At 37.9% G+C, this 20911-nt stretch overlaps 1 protein-coding gene across 4 annotated transcripts in view; it reads right to left on the bottom strand.

Annotated features, from left to right (window-relative positions):
- The window catches only part of LOC114053892 (chromodomain-helicase-DNA-binding protein 7), a 245912-nt gene extending 225291 nt beyond the window's left edge, over positions 1–20621 (bottom strand). For all 4 annotated transcript variants that reach the window (XM_027877006.1, XM_027877008.1, XM_027877009.1 and 1 more), the window contains exon 1: positions 20359–20621. The gene's annotated coding sequence lies outside the window, so the exon portion shown is untranslated. The remainder of the gene's footprint in view (positions 1–20358) is intronic.
- Positions 20622–20911: the final 290 nt, after the last annotated feature.

The following is a 20911-nucleotide window of genomic DNA, read 5'->3' as shown; positions in this document are numbered from 1 at the left end:
ACAATACTCCAGATGTTGTCTAAACAGAATAAAGAAAATCAGGACTCAACATACGCCTCATTCTGGAATCTGATTTTATTAATATAATCCAAGGTTACATTAGCTTTTTTTTGTTTGCTGCATCATACTGAGCCTGTAGTTGACTGAAAAAAAAAACAACAACCATGTCTAGCTATTCATCTCCTATTCTTATTTGTGCAACTGGTTTATTGAACCCAAGTGTGAGATTTTAAATTTACTTTTTAAAAATTGTGTCCCTCCTTTCTATCACAACATGCTATGGTAGAAAGAGCCCTGGACTTGAAATCAAGACAACTAGATTTAAATCCCCACTTGGAAACTTTCTAGCCAATGCTCATTTCCCCATAAAATGTGGAAACTTTCTTATTTCACAGGATTATTTTGAGGAAAAGACTCTGCAAGTCTTAAAGTGTTATTATAAATTTGAATTAGCATTGTTATTATTCATCTTCTTCGATTCAGTTCACCATTCTAAATTTGAGATTTTTTTCCCAATATCCAACACATTCATCATCTCTCCAAGCTTCATGTCACCAGACAATTTAATAATCAAGCCATGTATGCCTTCATCGAGGTCATATATGTAAATGTTTAAAAGCAGAAAGCCATGGATAGGAAAGATTCCTGCACACTCCTACATAAGGCCTCTCTCCAAGTTGACACTAACCCAATTATGTCAATTTTGGGGGGCCAATTGTTCAAACAGTTCTAAATCCACTTAACTGTACTATCATCTATTCTACCTCTCTCTAACTTGTCCATAAGGATACCATAAAAGGCTTTGTCAAATGCTTTGTTATAACAAGAACAACAACAATAATAACTAGCATTTATTTAGTGCCTACTATGTGCTAGGCACCGTACAAAGTGTTTTACAAATATTATCTCATTTGATCCTTGCAACAAGCCTGGGAGGTGAGTGCACATATACTCTCTACACCATTTTCTGATTTACCAGACTATTAACACCATTAGAAAGGATGTGAGGTTAGTCTGCCATGACCTGTTCTTGATGACACCATGCTGACTCTCAATGAAGCTTCCCTTTCTAGACATTTGCAAATCAACCCTTCTACAATATATTCTAGTACTTTGCCAGAAATTAAAGTCACAAAATGGCACATTACTCCCTTTTTAAAAGTAGGACATTTGTCCTCTTCTAGTCCTAAAGCACCTCTCCCATTCTTCATGATTGTTCAACTCAGTTCCTCAAAAGCCTACAATTGCTCTCTAAAAGACAGTACAATGTTTTTTGGAAGTTCTTTCATATAGTAAGCCCACCTTACATAGTTGACTTTCCCCCTCCTCCCCATTTCTACATCAATCAATTGATTGACTAGCATTTAGTAGGCAACTTCTATGTCTAGGGGGATGGGCTGGGCACTAAGAAGACAAAGATACAAATGAAACAGTCTCTGCCGTCAAGCAGCTTACGTTGTATTAAGAGAGCCCACAGAACCTGAGATTCATTTCTGTGAAACTATATAATAAACTGGGAAGTGACATACAAGCATATAAGCATAGGAGAGGCCAGCATGCTGTATGAAATGCTGACACAGATTCACACTCTGTACTACCTGTGGGTAAGCATTTGACCTATTAGTGCCCCAGGCAATTCTCTAAAACTGTTATAGAAGAACTGTCAATCTGAATTGGTTGAGGAAATTGACACACCAGGATTAATTTCCCCAAACCAATGAAATCACAGGTCCAGACCCCTCCCTCAAAAAAAAAAAAAAGATTTATAAGTATTTAGTACACATAGTAAGTACCCCTCTACAAATCTATGTAGAATTGGATGGCATTTCACATACACTGTATAGAACAAATGCATTATGTTTACCTTTAGAGCTGAAAGGGATCTTATAAATTTTGTTGTTCAAATAAATGTTGTCCAACCTTCTCATTAGGAAACTGAAGCACGAGGGATGGAATGACTTTTAGGCAAGTACCTGACAGAGACAAGATTTGTGCCTGGGTCCTCCAATGTCAAATCTAGCACTCTTTTCACAATAACATACCTGCCATTCCTTGGGCTCTTATCTCTTAGTTTAGCTTGTGCCATACAAACACTACATGCATTTACCAATCTTTGCTTGTGGCCACCTATTCTAATCTAATGGTAGGAATGTCTGTTGTTCAGAACTGTCCTCAAGTTCTATCTCCTCCAAGAAATATCACTTGACTGTTCTCTTTACTAACTACTCACCCTAACCACTCACTTCTCTATTCCTACTAAATTGAGACTAGTACTTAATGATGCATGCCTCATTTTTTATAGTTTCACAAGGGTCAGCGTTTTCTCCCCAACTGAACTGGAAATTCCCCTAAGAGCAGAGAACATGTTATGTCACAAACACGTTTGTATCCTTCATAACAGTTAGCAAAGTTCTAGGGTTGTTCTATAAAGGACCTTTAACAATTTAGAGATATTTAAGAGTCTGACTCTATCCCCCAGACAAAAGAACTTGTAAATTCATATTCTTAATTTGTGAGAAAAAGAGGGAGAAAATACAAGGTTTGGTAGTAGGAAGTAAGGCTTAAAAAACTCATCCCTCCAAAACATTTCAAACACACATTACCTTAATTGCTTCCAAAGTATATAAATAATTTCCATAGCCTTGAATGAAAAATATTTCTTCTACAGCAGTATTAAATTAAAAAAGAAATCTATTCTTTTCCTTTTAATAATAATAAGCATGTATTGATAACTAGTTTTTCCTCTTTGGGATCCTCTTAGTTCTTCACTTATATAAACCAGTTCCAAAATGGCTTTTTATTACAGAAATTTAAATTTCTTGAGGCTCACCCTAAACAACTACATTTAGCAGTTGGCTTAGAAGACAGGTCCATGCTGCTAGCACCCCCTCCAATGCCAGTTACAAAAAGGCTTGATCCTACTTCACTCTTCACCCTTCACCTACCCTACAAGGCATATGTCTTTACAAAGATTCTTCAACTAACCAATTGTATACCAAAATTTTGTAGGTCAACTGTCTCAAATGTTGAATGATTTTTTCCACAAAAAAAATACTATAAATGTTTGGGTTCCCAGGCCAGTAAAAAAAAAAAAAAAAAAGGCATAGTCTTAATCCATACAGTACCTTAAAGTATATTATTTCAACTACAGCAAATCACCATTGATTAAAATAGTTGGGGGGGGGGGAGGTGAGAACCTTCCAGGTTCTTACTAGAGATGCTCGGAATTCCCCTCTTCCATTCCACCAAAGGGAAAAGAGCTCAATGGGATGGAAGGGAAGATAAGGCAAAGATTCCTGTGTACTGCTAATTTAACTACACATACATAAATGAAATTGGGGAACGTGAGATTGGAAGAAAGAGCCTGCTTTTATAAGTTAAAAACATAGGCTCCACCCATTAACATGCAAATCACTTACAAGTCAAGTATTCTTAAGTTATGGAATGCCTGTATCTTATGCATGACATTCACTCATTTGAGTGCCTCCTATGCGTAGGTACTACACTAGGTACTTTGTACAATACAGTGAATAAAATGTAACCCCTGTCATCATGGAACTTATACTCTAGTATGGGAGGTGATACACAAACAATTTCAATTTCTACAAATGTTTAAATGCCTACTGTATGCAGAAGATTCCGGTAGGCACTAGAGGAAATACAAAGTTCAGATAAGACAAACTCTTACCTCCTGGTGAGTCTAGAAGGGAGATATGCTATACACACAAATAACTAATACAAAAGACATAAGTGCATAAGAGAGGTACAGAGTTATTTGAGGGCCAAAAAGGGAAAAGTCATTACCAACTGGGGGAGGCTTCATGGAAATAGTAGCATTTGGTTTGTTCTATAAAGGATAGGTAGGAATTCAACAAGCAAAGAAGGGGACAAAGAATAATCTAGGCATACAGAAAGCATAAAGAAGGAAAAAGGTGGGAAAACACAACAATACAAGGCAAAATATGACAAAGATTTTTAAAAGAATACAAAGAAAGAAGAGGAAGATACAACTTCTGGCTGGAAAGATCAGAGAATGCTTCAAAGAAGTAGCATTTGAGCCAGATTATAAAGGGTGGATAGGATTTCATAGGTCAGAATATAAGGTGTGGAAGGAGGAGGAGGAGCTTTAGTTTCAATATTTCAAGCGTCAGTGACAAGAAAAAAATGATGGTTCCATTGACAGCAATAGGAAGTCAGAAACAGGATATATTTGGGGAGGAAACATGATGAATGTGCATTGGAATATGTTGAATCTGTGGTGTTGACAGGACATCTAAGTAGAGCTATCTAGTACTCTGATAGAAATAAGGAACCGGAATTTTAGGAGTTAGCCACATGTAATAGTTCAAATTGAGCAGGTAGGGGGATAGAGCACTGGGCCTGGAGTCAGGAAGACCTGAGTTCAAACTCAGCCCCATTCACTAGCTGTGTGATCCTGGGCAAGTCACTTAACCCTGTTTGCCTCAGTTTCCTCATCTGTAAAATGAGCTCAAGAAGGAAATGGCAAACCACTCCAATATCTCTGCCAAGAAAACACCGAATGGGGTCACAGAGTCAGACACAACTGAACAACAATTGCTAATATTATTGGAGTACATGAAATTGGCCCTTTTATTTTTCCTTTGGCAAATGGAACCTTATGAGCCACCAACATTCTTCCAGCAAGAGGAAGAAAGGCCATCAAGGGAAAGACAAGAAGGAGGAAAGAGGACATGGATCATAGTGTATAGGCAGCGATCTCAAAGGTCATCTAAAAACCAGAAGAATGTGGTATCTGTCACAAAAGCTAAGAGAGGTCAGAATTTCAAGAAGGAAAACAGAGCCAACAGTATTACATGACATAAGAATCAATTTAATTAACATCTTTTAAGCACTTCTGTGCAAAGCATTGTGCTAGCCTCTGGGGACAGAGACAAAAATACAAATTTCTACTCTCAAGAAGCTTATATTTGGCCAGGAGGAGAGCATTCTGCTTTATATTTTAAGTTCCTTAAGAGCAGAGAATACTTTCTTTTTTTCCTTTGTATCCCTGACCCTTAGTACAATTCCTGGAACATAGTAAGCACTTAACAAAAAGATTGCTGATTGACTGAACTTACATTCAAGGAGTACGAAGAAAGAGAAAAGCTCTTGGTATGGTTTGGGTTGGATGACCCTAAAGGTCATTGCAATTCTGACATTCACAGATTCTCAGATTCAATATATCCTTCTCTTATAACTTGCACACATATATACATATACTATTTTTAGACAGACTTATTAATGAAGCTAATAGATATTTAAAGGTGAAATTAAGCCAACCGAGACCCTAGATAAATCTTTTGAGATATGTCACTTGTTTTTAAGTGCTCTTGAGAAGAAAGTTGGCTAAGTAAATTTGAAGTCAACTGCCTTAACAAAGTAATTACTTTCAAATATTAAATACATTAATTATGGTAAAAACTACTGTGGAAATATGGAAATAGGAGCTACCATTCAATAAGTTTTTAGTTGCTACAAAATAAATCTAATAAGAATTTTTCTCCAATAATATAGCATAAAACTTCACATATACCCTAAAGAAAATATTTTTATATTTACTCCAGAATGGCTGTATTAACATGCAGAAAATCATCAAACCTATTCTATTCCTTCTAATACCATATTAAAAGTAGACTATGCTTTCAGAGATTAAACTAATTATCCATTTTAACCTATTTGTCATACTCACAAAGTACTGTGGGTACCAGTTAATATTTCCATAGTGTTTTATACTTAACATGTTTATTTAGAGCTTTGCTTTTCAATGTATTGTAATAACACTCAACAAGAATTTGGAGTAAAATTCATAGATGATGTTAAGAGTATTTACTATTTCTGAAAAAGTTGTATGTTTTGGTACTCTTTCCACTTATGCAAATTACAGTAATACCTAATGTCTACCCAACCCCAGTTAAAAAGACCAACTTCACGAGTTATTCATAACCTAGCGGCCAACCTTGTGATGATGAATCCCTCCACACTGTTAGACTAATCCCTAAAAAACAGCTATAGAGTTGATCACCAGATCTGAACTCCAAGCTTTACAATTTTATAGGACCTGCTAAAACTTTCACTTTACACTCCTCAGGTTAAACTTCATGCCACAATGAACAAGATTAGAACTTCATCCAATATCAAATATAAATGTTAAAATACAATAATTTTCATTTTAAAATTATTAAGCTTTTAGAATAAAGCCTCAAAAAAGAAAATAATCTATCCCACCATTCACCACAACTGCTTTTTATGTCATTTCCTAAAATAATCCTCAAATTTTCATTTTAATACTGTGAAAAACTGTTCATTTTTAATGGGACACAAAGAATATTGTCTACCTTTGCAATAATATATGTACTTCAGTATAATACCTTCATGCCAAAGTAATTTTCTTAATAAAAGGTACAGCATCTGAAGATGAATGCTAAAATGCAAAAAGAGACTTGAATTTTAAAGTCTAATTGTGAGCCATCATAATTAAAATATTTTAGATTTAAAATAAAATATGAAATTGTTTTTTAAAAATTAAGAATTTCCAGGCAATAGTTATAACTTTTTTATTTAAAACTTTTAATAACTTCCACGTGCAAGATGCGCAGAAGAGAAGAGAAGGAGAAATTCAAAGAATAAAGTAGTCCTTGCCATCAAGGAACTTAAGTCTAATGTGGGAGATTAAAAAAAAAAAGTACATAAATTAATAATACATAACATATCACAAGTTCTATAAGAAGAATTCAGCATAATGTAAAGGTTCACTGAAGGGAGCTGGATTTTGGGGTTTTTTGTTTGTTTGTTTTTTAGGAGATAGAACATAGGTTTATGGGGAAAAAGTGTTCCTGATCTGAAGGTTCCTAAAAAGGATAATGGGTAGGATTTATACAGGAAGAAGAGGGGAAGGGGGAGGGAAAAGAGTTTAATCAGGTATTTCTGAGTAGAAACAACCAAATTATGGAGACAGAAAAGCCCAGATGTTCAGTATATGGCATGTATTTCAGCTTGACTATATAAGTCAAGTACAAGTATATATAAGATGTATGAAGGGAGATCATGGGTATAAGGTTAGGAAGGCAGAGCACTACCAGAGATAGACTACATTTAACACCAAGCCAAGAAATCTGGATTTTACTCAAAAGGCAATAGGGAACTAGTTGAGGTTTTTAATGGAGGGGGTGAAGGGTAAGAGGAGATGGAGAAGGCAACACGATCAGAACTATAAGAAAATTAATCTGTCAGCAGAGGGTAAGATGTAATGAAGAGAGAAGTAGAGACCAGTTGGGAGACTACTTCAGCTAATGAGATCCTAAATTTAGGTGGAACCAGTGGAAATGGAAAAGACGGAATGGGAGAGGTGTTTTGGCGGTAGAAGCAACCCAATTTAGAAGCTTATTGGATGTAAGGTGAGGGAGAAAGTGAGGAAATATTTTATAGATTGCAAGAACGTTGATGGCATAGACAGTAATTTGTTCATCTTTGCATTTTCCTCATTATCCAATAATAGGCACTTGAATGTCTTTAATGTATATTCATATATGTATACATACATTGCTAGGAATTGTTATTGTTCATTATTTTGCTACATCTATACTACAGTATTGGGGGTGGGGGTGTTGTGCATGTAGAGAGTACTGACCTTGCAGTCAAGAAGAAATGGTTTTAAATCTGACCCTTAACACTGACCAGCTAACCATATGACCCTGGACATGTCACTTAATCCCAGTGTCCCAGACAATTAAGACTAGAACTTAGGGGCAGCTAGGTGGTGCAGTGGATAGAGCACCGGCCCTGAAGTCAGGAGGACTTGAGTTCAAATCTGGCCAAAACACTTGACACTTACTAGCTGTGTGACCCTGGGCAAGTCACTTAACCCCAACTGCCTGAAAACAAACAAACAAAGACTAGAACTTAAAGACCATGTGCTAAACTTCATTAAAAGAAACATTTTTCATACAGGGAGTTCCCTACATGGATGAGATCACAGGTCTAGATTTAAGTTATTTTTATGCCTTAATAATAACTATATTAGTTTCTTGAAACCAAATATCTGTTCTATTTTATAGATAGGTCCAGAAGAAAATTGACCAGAAAGTTGGTACAGGTCCAGCTCATTGCTTCTCCCCTATAGAATTAGGAGTAGATCATAGCACTGATGATGCATATCTTCAAAGCTTAGAAATACTGGGGAGAAACAGAGATAAGGAAGAAGGATGATGATATATGGCTGGGTAGAAAATGAAAACTGACTAGTTCTCTCCCACTCCTTCCAACCTAGTCAGAGGCAAACAGTGGCTTATTTGTTTACACGCTGGCAAAGACAAATCATTTGCTAAGCAGTTGTTATTTCAAAAGAAAATAGTGGGGAAGGTTTTAAGAAAAGGGGTTAGGTGCTATGCAAGGAACCTAATGGTAGTAGCTTGGATGGATTGAGACATTGTAAGCATTCCAACACATATAGCAATAAACATGAGGTTAAATTCCTTCCAGTCACATCATGAAGAAATGAGTTTCCATTTCAAAAGCTTTGAAATTTTGGTTAAGAGATGTTCCATTGCTAATAGCCAGATATCATTTAGTTATATTCAACCTCTTTGATTTCTGTTTATATAAGATGCAATTTTATAGGGACAGATTTGGAAAGTCTAAGTGTAGGATACTCTTCCATTGTCCTGAGTCAGTCAAACAGAACTGTTCAAGGTAATCTTTATTCTCTCTTGGAGCCACTCATAAACAAAAAAAGGGAAATAAGAATAGTCTAGCTTTCATCTTTTCAGCTCCTGAAATTCTGGATAGCCACAGAAACAAAAGGAAAGTGTACCATAGCCTTTCTTCTCCAGTTAAAGGAAGACTTGTTTTTATTTCCACTGACAACTCATCCCCCATTCAAAAAATAATTGATAATCTATTGTTTATTTCCTAGAAGAACTAAAACTCTAACGCATTTATCAGAAGCAAAACTATAAAGGAAAGACTAAGCCAAATCTGCGAGATCTAAGGATGTATAACTCAGACATATGAGAGAAACATCCTATGGTTTTCTGGTCCTTTTTGTTGTTGTTCAGTTATTCTGTCCTGTCGGACTCTTTGTGACCCTATGAACCATGCTGTCCATGGGGTTTTCTTGGCAAAGATGCTGGAGTGGTTTGCCATTTCCTTCTCCAGTGGGTTAAGGCAAACACAGGTTAAGTGACTTGCTCAGGGTCACACAGCTAAGTAAGTATCTCAGGTCAGATTTAAATTCAAATCTTCCTGACTCCAAGCCTAGCCCTCTGGTCCACTGAGCCACCTACCCGCCACCTGGTCTCTGGTCCACAATAGCCTAAAAATACTTTAATGCCATCTAAAAGATCACAGATTTAGACCTGGAAAGGCCCTCAGGTGCTAATTAGTCCAACCCCATAATTTTATAGATGAGGAAATCAGAGAAATGGTCACACATATAATAAATGTTACAGGTAGAATTTCAGTCTCTACTCTCTGACTTCAAAGCCAGTGAGTGCTTTCCACTGTACCATGATGCCTGCCAGTCTTCCAGACCTGATGCAATTTAATAATTATAGCTGATCATTTGTGTTAGTGTTAACAGTGCTTCAGAAGAATTACAAGTCTGAAAAAAGGCAAGAAATATACAACAAATACAGGTGTAGCTTTAATTACAGAAATAACAGAGCATAAGTTTGGTAACTAATAAATATTCTAATAACCATATACCATAAATGAATCACAGAATAGAAGAATTTTAGAATCTGAAGGAAACTCAGCAGCCATCTAGCCCAACCCAAACCCAAAAACCAATTCCCACTGAAACATGGTATACCTGACAAATCATAATCCCATCTTTGCTTGTATTTTATTATATTTGTGCATAGATAGCTCTGCTTGTTATAAAGTTTTTCCTTATATCAAATTTAAATATACCTCTCTGCAGTTTCCACTCAGAACTGTAGTCCAGTTCTGTCCTACAAGGCCAAACGTTACAATTAGCATGGTAAGCAGGGCAGAATTAGGAAAATCACTGAACTGAAGTTCTTATTCAGACTTTGCCACAAACCAGCTACGAAATCTTAGGCAGGTTTCTCTACTTCTCTAAGCATAAGTTTCTCTGTTTATAAAATTAATAAGCTGGACTACATGGTTTCTAAGGACTCTATACATCTCAGGGCTAATAGTCTATGATTCTAAATGGTAACTCCATTTTAAGCAGCTATGCTTCTGAATTACCTCTATGTAACCAAGAATATTAGGTAACATCATTATTTTGTAAAACAACATAACTAAAAATGATTTATTAACATCAAAAGTACACATAAATATGAGTTGCCAATTCAGTACCTAGAGAAGAATGAAAATAATATTAATTACCTAATCACTACTTCATGTCATTTGTTCATTTTAAGCCATTATGTTCCATTAGTAATATAGTATGCAACAATACCATATAACATTTTAACAAAGAATAGTATGTGCTGATATGGTATATACTATGATAGACCTTTGCCAAAATATTTGACTAAGGTTTTTTCTTTCCTGGGTTACACACTTTAGGAACAGGTGATCTTCCAAGTGCCTTCCTGCTCCCTCTAAAATACTATGATTCCAATCTAATTCAACAAGCATTCATTCTATTCCTATTTAGTTTTATTTTGTCCTATCAAACATCTAACAGAGAGAAGCAGAAAAGGAAGAACAAACCATTCAAGCCATTTTAAAAATAGTTCATAACTCAAAAAATTTTGAAATGATTAAAATATTTCAGTGTGTATATTTTATAAAATTCCTAAGTTTGAGGTTGGCTAAAGTAAAAATGCAATAACCAGCAAGTAGATATACATAAGATAATAAAGCTATCAGAGTGAGAGACTTTTTAAAAGTTTAGTTACTTTAAGTTAAGGATCCCATTTCAAAGCAAGGCAAGGTATTTACCTTAATGTTATAATCATTCTCCCATTAAATAGGGTACAAGACAGTATACCCTTAAAAATAAGATATTTACTTTATCATATACCTATAGTTACCTGAAAGTAACATAGTTATCAAACATGGTCATAGTCATGAAGGTTCATAACTACAACAAAGTATGTTAAGAATTTTAGAAAAAAATCTGCTAGGTTGAGTTATTTTCCTAGTTTAATGGCAAAATATTTGCTTTGGAAACTTGATGCTACCAAGGCTTTCTACCCATTAGATGTATATATTCTGATGTGTGGCAGTTCTTAGGAGTATTGAAAATATTAATATCAAATTTTTATTGGGTTTTCAATGTCTGATTGATTAGGTTTTTTTCACTCTAATTTTCATAGGATTGGTTTTTGGGGTTTTTTTTGAGGTAGTACAGGATGGGGGTTGGGGGTGGGAAGAGGGGAGGAAAGGACATGGGCTTTTTGGTAAGCAAAATTACTCCCAAATAACTAAAACTCTTAATGAAAAAAACTCATAAACAATCCAACTATCACACATATTATATTACAGAAAGATAGCATATGGCACAGAAGTCTAGGAATACACTCATACATACATATAACATATATACACACAGACATACACAGGAAGAGGGGGAAACAGATATAATGTTAAATCTACCATGATCTAATTTTCTTCATTCTGCTACATAAAACCCCACCCTCACCCCGACTCCTACCCCCCCCATGCTCTATATTCTCACTGAGTTTGCTAACTAAACATACAACAGCAATAGCAAGTATCAAGCCTTACAGCCAATGGTAGAAACGTATTGATTACAGAGCCTCAGCAACAGGAGACTCTTGCCTGATTCTCAATATTGATGAAAACAATGGCAAGAAACTCCAAACAGCCATATTACCTGTTCTACATTCTCTTCAATTACTCTATTGTCTCCCTGAAAGATAGACAACCTCCACCCTATTCATAGACAGGCACATGTATATGCACACACCTGTACAAATGCACATGCACACGCGTATATATACATAACACACACACACACACACACATCCTTCTTATTCTTCCACTTAAAACCCCATCATAGGAGTCATTTAACCCTTCTACAAGGGGCTTTCCATTTGACCACCTTCGCTCAGAGAAGGAATTTGATAAATCACAATATCTATTATTGTGAAGATCAAATGAGACAACAGATTCCAAAGACACTGTATTTAAAAAACATACAGAATTCTATTTTCGAAGTACCTTAAATCCAAACAATCAAATTAAGGCTTTCAATCCTATTCCACAAAAGCTTCACTACTCTTAAGGTCAGTTTAGTCATAACATTCAACTAATCCAAAAGCAAAAAAAGTAACCCTTTCACACAAAGCTTCTCCTCCTAGCAACCAAAAAATACTAACCTGGTCCTGTAGAGGACTACAACCTGTCCTGCTTGGAAAAAGAAAAAATAAAATAAAAATAAAACCATTGAATGTACGGTCAAAACAGGTACCAGAAATAACCTAAAAGAAAAATGTAACAAATAACAAAAGCATCCTTATAATTGCTACTAGTGTAATCAATTCTACTTAAGAAAATAGTTTTTGACTTCTTTATTCACAATATTAATGAAAGTCTCGTTTTAAAAGCAAAAGTGAGTAAATCAGATGCATATTTATAAAATGGTGGGGAGGGGGAAAAGTCTATTAAAAAATCATTACAGATCAGTATTGAGGTCTCCTATCACTTAGTGTCTCATAGAACATTTAAAATCAGAAAATTTTAAGTTTTTTTAAATTAGTTCAAGCTGATTTCTCTCATAATTTGCTTAAGCCAGAGATAACTAAGACTCAATTTGCTACACTTAAATAATCAGTATCTTCAAGGATAACAATATATTCAAAAAATAACTTAGTTTCCTCAATGATTAGGATTAGGTAAGATTCTGTACATGCTCTTTTTTTTCTAGATAATTATTCAATTTATTTCTATCACATGAGCAATATTGCAACCCTCTCTTAAAATTGCATGTAACTCCCTCAAGGAGGAATATATAGCACTGAAAACATAGGGGGCCACAATGGCAATCTACTAGGGGCCCACGGGCCTTATTGCATCACTTACATAACTGGTAACATAATGACAGCCTCTTGATTCCTTCACTATTACTTCCCCAGTATCGAAGTACAAAAAAATGGAGTGTGGCCAAGTGTAGCAATGGTGTGGAGCTGCAACAATTATAAGCACACTCTATTAATTGCATGTGTTTATTGGTGTCACCAATCGCAAACATACCACTAGGAGAGCAAAGAAGAGTTTGCTGGGAAGAAATTGGTCAAATTATTAGTTGTATGGACAACCACCTCAACTTCTAGGTCCATAAAACTGAAGGATCTTCCATAAACTGCCAAAGAGGAAGAAAAGAATATGGTGGCAAAAAATGGTATGAACTGTAGAGTAAGAACTAGTCCGGAACTGACTGCCCCCAGGATCATATCTGAATCCATGACAGGCAGCTGCATAACTAACTTATCTCTAAAATCTAACAAAAGTACTTCAAGAGCCATTAAAACATAGCATATTCCCAATTCTATACAAGTACAAGGTTTGAAACAAATCTCAATTATTAATCTTTGTAGTAATTATCATTATTTTAAGATCTATTTTCCACTTGAGTTATAAACATTATGTAAAAGGTTCATAAGAAAACATTTCAGTTATCACAGAATGTCAGTTAGAAGTGACCAGAGAGGCCATCTAATCCAATCCAGGGCGGAACAAGAATATTCCTCTACAACCTACCCTATAAGTAGTCTTCCAGTCACATTCTAATTTCATCTCTTCTAGCATATTACAAAGAAGAAATCAAATTTTTGAAATTTCAAAGGAAAGTCCAAAGTTATCTCTTTCTTCAACAAAGTATGCTAAGGAAAATCAATCACACCTGCATGTACCTAACATTACAATAGTAGAAAGGAATATAACTAAAATATTTATGTCTTTCCATTTAAAAGTTATCAAACTTTGAAATAGCCACTAATCTTTTCTATATGATTAATTATAGGGATTTTTTTTTAATGCCAACAATATTTCACAATGAACTTATACCTATTTACAAGCATTTTTTAAAAATCTACTGTCATATTCTCCTAGGACTTTCTAAAAGAGAAGATGCCTATTGAGAAGTAATTTTAGGACAGGAGGCGGTATGGCATAGTGAAAGTCATCTTGGCATACTCAAAAGGCCTGATTCCTAGAACTGGCTCTATGACTAAGTAGTTTTATTAGATAGACAAATAGACTTACCTCTATGAACCTCAGTTTCCTTATCTGTGGAAAGAGATTGGGCTAATTCTCTAAGGTCCTTTCCCGCTCTAAAATTGCCAGTAACGCCTGTACCATCCTTCTATTTCCATTTGCTAAAATCCTGATACCCATTAAACCCTAGCTCAAACCTCACTTCTCCCTAAAGCCTTCACTGGTCATTCCTATCTGAGATGAATCCTTCTCACCACTGAACCTGATATAGTGCTTTCTTTATTTATATACTACAGCTATTAGCAGATGTTTATTGTATCTTTCCATATATGTGTATGTGTGTGTGTGTATATATATATATATATATGTATATTATATATACACACATATATATAATAAAACATGAGGAGCAATTATATATATGTATATATAATTGCTCCTCATATATTTTGAGTTCCAAGAAGCAGGGACAATATCTTATCCAATCTTTCTTTACCTCTACCACTTAGCATAGTGCTTTACATCTAACAGGTACTTAATACATCTTTGTTGTTGAATGAATGAAATAATAACCATTTATGTAACATTTTAAATTTTGCAAAGTACTTAATTTGTTACCTCACTTGAGCTTACCCACAAAGTAGACAGAGGTTTTATAATCACCATTTTACAGATGAGAAAATAGAGACTCAGAGGTTAGATGATTTATTGATGGTCATATAGCTAGTCAAGTATCAGAGATGTGATTTGAACCCATGTCTGCTTGACTCCAGGCCCACCGTTCTCTCTACTCAGTACTCCACACTGCAGGGTTTCTATTTGATAACACTATTATAGGTCTTTTTTCTATTTGAGTACATATTTTGTACATATTTTGGTGACAAAGCTGTAGTTTGATTTAATATTTTTGTATCCTATTAAAAATAAAAGAATATTCATAACTGATGATTACCTAAGATAATTTCCCAGCTCATAATCATAATCCTGCCATTATAAGATTTCAAGTAATATTTGAATTAGAATAATGGAATTAAAGTCCAAGTGATCTTCAACATTTTCCGTTTAGCTATAGTATTAATCTTAGATGTCAGCATAGACATTTTATTTAGTGGTAATAGCAAATAGTGTGTTCAATGGAAGGACAAGAGAAGGTAATATCTGTTAAACTAATGGAGTGGTGGTCATTTTAACATATTGGTTTTATTTGTAAACTTTGTATCAAATCTTAGTTCACTTACAGGTGTATACACACAAACACATACACACACATTGCTTTTGTCATCCTAGTACTCTTATTAATCCTTGACCTACTTTATACATTTTTTAAGAATACTAAATCTAGTCTTACAGATTTTTACAGCTAACTGATAAACTGATAAATCACAAAAAAGTGATGTAAAAATTAAGACAAATGGACTCATTCGGAATTACCGTGCCAATCCAAAGACTTACATTACATTAGAACATTCCTACCATGATCTCATACTTCAATAAAATATTCCTTCTCTTTCCTTTTAAATAGATAGACCAATGTAAGATAATGTCTTTTTCCTTTATTGTCCTTACATAAAGTTCATTTGATCAGGAGGGAAGTCATTTCCTGCCTGAACATATCTAAAGTTTGGAGTGGAGGGGGTCATTTTTCTAGTAACACACTTTTGCCTTGACTGAGCATGTTTATTCTTGCAGCACCTTATTCATATTAACATTTATAACTGACTGTGGCATCCTCTATCAAACATGAAGACCTACACTGGATTCCCGAGTGACAGAAGAATTACCACTACGAATCGTTTATTCTTTTGACATTTTAAATTAAAATATTTTATATTTAAACTTTTTAAATAATTAAATTATAGTTATTTTCTTACAAAATTCTCACTGGAATATAGGAATTAAAAATTGCACAGTGCTTTTGTGGAAGAGCTACAATAAACTGACAAGTGACATTACTCTTACACATTTCCTGTGTATGCATCAAAACACTTGAAGAGTTCTCTTGTAACAAAAACTTTTTAAATGTATGTGTTCTTTTCATTTAATAAAATTGTTAGACTACAAAGTAGTATTTTTAGGTATTGAGTTTACATGTCTATATGAAGAAAAAGTTCTGAGATTCTTAACTAGTATTTTACATTGTCCCAATGTTACCAAATTAACCATCTTTAAGCTGAATTTGACCTTAAAAGTTTTTCACACAAATTTGAAAGTATTTGGTTTCATTACAACTACCATATGGATATCAATATCATCCTCCTCACTTATTCTCTTCCTTTCCTATTAAAATGGACATCTTTCAAACTGGAGTTTCCCATAATTAAATAATATTAAGTCTAATATATAAGATTTTAAAACACAAGAGATACTTATTACAGAACTGAAATTTACACTAACAAACAACCAATTATGGATGAACCCTTGAAAATGCCATTTTTAAAGTTGAAAAGGAAAAGCTAAGTATATAAAAGTACTATTTTTAAAACTTGTCTTTTACATTGTGTTTGCAGAATTGTTTTGAAAGCTAACCATTTTTCTTCAAAAGAGGTAATGTAGCACCCCAAAACTATTCATGGTAACCTTCCTGCATATTTCCTCCTACTTTTCTATAATAGAGTACGGAGAAAAAAGTTATATGTATTTTGAAATAAATCCATTTCTAAAGTAGCATAACTTTACCTTAGACTGGAAATAACATTCTGAAGTACTATTTTGCCTTAACTAAAAACTGTTTAAAAGTGGAAAATGTGGAACTATGATAGAATTCATCATATTCTCATTCTGTATCATAAAAGGAAAAAAATACTTTAAACATTGTGAAGATATTGTGTATATAGAGTACACCACAAAACCTGGACAGATTGCTGAATTCTATGATTAGAATAATCACCTGTTAGAAGTCTAATTCAAATAGGGTATCTCCACCACCACCCCTTTCAGTAGGTCACCTAAAAGGAAACTATTACAACATTCACTGTTTCTTAATAAAACAAAATTATTTCCTGATACTTGTATTATCAAGCTCTCCAATTCCTTTTTTAAAATTTTTTCTGCAGAGTGCCAATTTTTAATGATTTTCAGGAAAACTTTTAGTGAACAATCTGGAAAGCTCAGAATGTCTTTTCCTTATTATCACCTAGAGATGCAGAGGAGAGTTCTTCTATATGCCCCAAGCATCTAGCTTTCAGCCTTTTTATTATCATTGTCAATGAATGGGCCCCAGTCAAATTAAAGCTGCCATTTTAGGTTAAAGACTGGAGAGCCTCTGTTGTGCAACAACAGCAAGACAAAAACACTCCAAGCGACAGATGCACTCTTGTGATTGGGGGCTGGGAGGGAATTATGGATTTCAACTTTATAAAAATCACTGAGTTATTTTTAATAGGGATTATATACATATGTGTGTGTGTATATACATATATATATATACACATACTTACACATTACTGCAAACTAACGGAAATTATAACTGGGATAAATCAGCTACTCATGCTGCTAAGACTATAGTCATTAAGATTTTTTGTCGTCCTTAGAACAGATCTGTGAGGAAATGAACAGAAAAATTTTTTTTCAACTGGATTGTTATGTATAATGTGTTTCCCCACTTACTGAGACAGAAAACGGGGTGGGGGGGGGGAAGAGACATCCCTTTTGGGAAGGTATTGCCCACTACAAACATTGTTTAAAAATCTGATTTTCTGAAAGTAAAATCTGAGCATATACATCTCCATTTTAAAAATAAGCTAATAAGAATGCTTGGTGTGTTCCAGAAATCAAGCAAAGTGATGAATAATTTTTAACGAACTATTAAAAATGTCCTTGTTAAATAATACAAAAAAGAAAACTAAAAAGTACACTTAGCCCGTGGAGAGTTGGATAGTGTACCTAATTCCAGTAATTCAAAAGGAAACTCCCCATGTGGATTGCTACTTTTCTTTTGTCCATTGTCTGTTCAGGGGGAAAAAAAAACAACTACTTTAAACCGAGGCGTGAACAGTCTCTAAAAGTGACCTCTGGGGAAAAAAAACGTCCGATCTATATGGCATGTGCACTATAAATACCGCTTTCCTATTAGGGAGCACTCACAAAGGCAACAGAGCAATTAGTTTTGGGGGGTATATTCCCACAGTGAGGGTGTCCTCCTCTTATGTAATGCTATCAGGATAAATGAATGCAATGTAATGATGGCTGCTCGTTGCCTGCAGCTCCTTCTCCCGGAGACTCACCAACAATCCCCCCACACACACACACAGATACACCACCACCACACACATGTACACACACAGTGTCCGCTTCTCACTTCCACCCGCCCCGCATTTAGCAGCTTTCACTGCCTCCACCGCACCACCACAAAAACCCACCCCATTCATCCGGTTCTCTCAGTGGGGCAAACACACACGCACACCGAACCTCCGGTAAAGCCCAGCTCCCTGTGTGAATCAAACAAACAACACCATCCCCCTCCCACCCTCGCTGCTTCCCCCTCCTCTTCCTCTCCCCACTGACCGCTTGGCCTCAAACCACCTTTTCCGTTCACCCTCAAAATCGTTGTTATTTTAAAAGAAAAACCCACCCCAACCACCTCTGGGAGTCACCTGGTGACCCCCACCCACTCTCTGCCCCTAACCTCCAGGCACGGTAAGGTGGGGGGAGGAAGAGAAGCGGAGTTGGGTTTCGAGGGTTAAGTCTCTATTATGCAGCAGCAGCCGCCACCGCCAACCCCAGTCCAGCTCGGCAAGGTAGTGTTATCTCTTTTCTCCTCCTCCCCCTCGAGTAACCCACCCCCCCTCCTCCCCGCCCCTAGTCTCCCTTCCCTCTTTCTTTCTTCTTCGGCTGTTAGGAGCAGCCGAGGAGCCCCGGGATCCCCCTGTCTCTAATGCGTGTAACTCTCCGTCGCTCCCATTCAGACCCTCCTCTCCTGCACTTTCCTGCTCTCAGGACAAACACCAGCACCTCGTGTTCTCTCCCTTCCTCCCCCCCCCCTTTTTTCCCTCCCCCATTCAGCACTTCCTCGCCTCACAGTTGCCATAAGATTATCCTGCCCACCCATCCCCACTCCCCCACCCAGCAAACCTCACAGGTTATTCCTCCGTGAGAAACCTCCGAGAGGAAAATGAAATGCGCGTGGCAATGGGAAGGACTCACTTTGTTTAGCGCTTGTGCTGCCGCGGCGGTGGCGGCGGCGGCGGCTGCTGGGAGCAGTCAGCGTGGTCAGGTCCGGGGAGGGGAGGAGAGAGGAGAGGAGAGGAGAGGGGGAGAGAAAAGAGAAGGGGGGGCTGATCTCCCTGTCGTGATTCCCGGAGTCCTGTCCTTCCTCTTCTCTCTCTCTCTCTCTCTCTCGAATAGCCACCGCCACTTCTCTTTTATCTACTCCCTTCTCCTCTTTCCCATTTCTCTTTCTCACAGTTAGTTTTACTCTCAACTTTTTTTCACCCTCTCTCTCTATTTAAAATAAAACCCTTAGTAACTCGTGCTCTGAAAAGGAAAGAGACGAGCAGCAGTGCGAGAGGAAACGCACACACACAAACACACACACACACTCACTCACTTCTGTCCCCCGTCCTCCTCCCTCCTCCCCCAGCAGCACAACAAAAAGCCATTTACATCCAAGGAAGTGACCCTACACACATACTGTGCAACACTCCGCCTCTCCACCCCCCCCAACCCAGCACTCCCGTATCGGAACGGACCCGTGTCTGCTCCCCCCAAACCGCGGTGTATAGTCCCCCTTTATCCCAGAGGCAAAAGTTAGAAGGAGGGGGGCGCCCAGAGGACGTTATTCTCTCCGCAAGTTAGCCACCCCCCCCCAACACCCGGGGACACACAGGGTGTGTGGGGATCGTCAACCCTGGCGGCGGCGGCGGCGGCGGCGGCGGCGGCTGCTGCTGCTGTGTCCAGGCGGCTCCTGCCGCCACCACCGGGTTACAACAGGGTAACCCGGGGGAAGGAGTCGCCGTGCGGTTATTCATCAGCACGGCTGCTCCGCCGCCGCCTGCCCCTGCCCTGTCCCCCCAGGGTCCCCTCCCAGCTCCTGCGCCCCCCTCCCCTCTATCGCACAGTCTCAACTCCTCACTCAGACCCAACTCCGCTCCTCTCACTCCTCCATCTCCCCCAAGTAGCAATTTCCTGCCGCCGCTGCCGCCGCTCCTCCTCCTCCCGGGAGGGAGCCCCGAGAAACTCACTCACCCAGTTGGCGGGGAGGGGGGGGTCTCTGCCGGTGCCCTCGGCCGGAGGGGAAAACAAAACCCAGAACGGACCACGGAGTTGAGCTGGGCTGCCGCTGCCAGGGGGGGTTTAATTCACAGGCAGAGAGTTGGCCGCGGGTGAACTGGGCTCTGGTGAGTTTCAGGGTCTCCGGGGTCCCCAAGTCCTCCTTTCTCCTCTTCTCTCCTTTGTGTAATTTCACTCGATTCAAGTTTAATCCGATAGTTCCCGAGCACGAGCGCGTCCGTCCGCAACACCAGAGCTCAACCCCCCGCGCCGCCGCCGCTGCCGCCGCCGTCGCCGCCGCCGCCGCGGCTCCAGCACACCAGCGCCTGCGCGCCTCCGCGCCGCGCGCCCCCACCCACAGCCACCCGGGCCGAATTCTTGCATAAATTATACCAGGCGATGACTGACGTCAGGTGTCGGCGGCGCGGGCGCGCCTCCTGGGTGAACAGGCGGCAGCTGAGCGGCGGCGGTGGTGGCGTGGCGGGGGCGCGCGGCGGGGAGGGGGGCGGGGGGGGGGGGGGGGGGGGGG

This window comes from Vombatus ursinus, unplaced genomic scaffold (genome assembly GCF_900497805.2).
Source record: "Vombatus ursinus unplaced genomic scaffold, bare-nosed wombat genome assembly UNPS02014812.1, whole genome shotgun sequence".
Taxonomy (NCBI): Eukaryota; Metazoa; Chordata; class Mammalia; order Diprotodontia; family Vombatidae; genus Vombatus; species Vombatus ursinus.
Note: the sequence above shows the minus strand (reverse complement) of the source record. Positions and strands in the feature narration are given on the sequence as shown.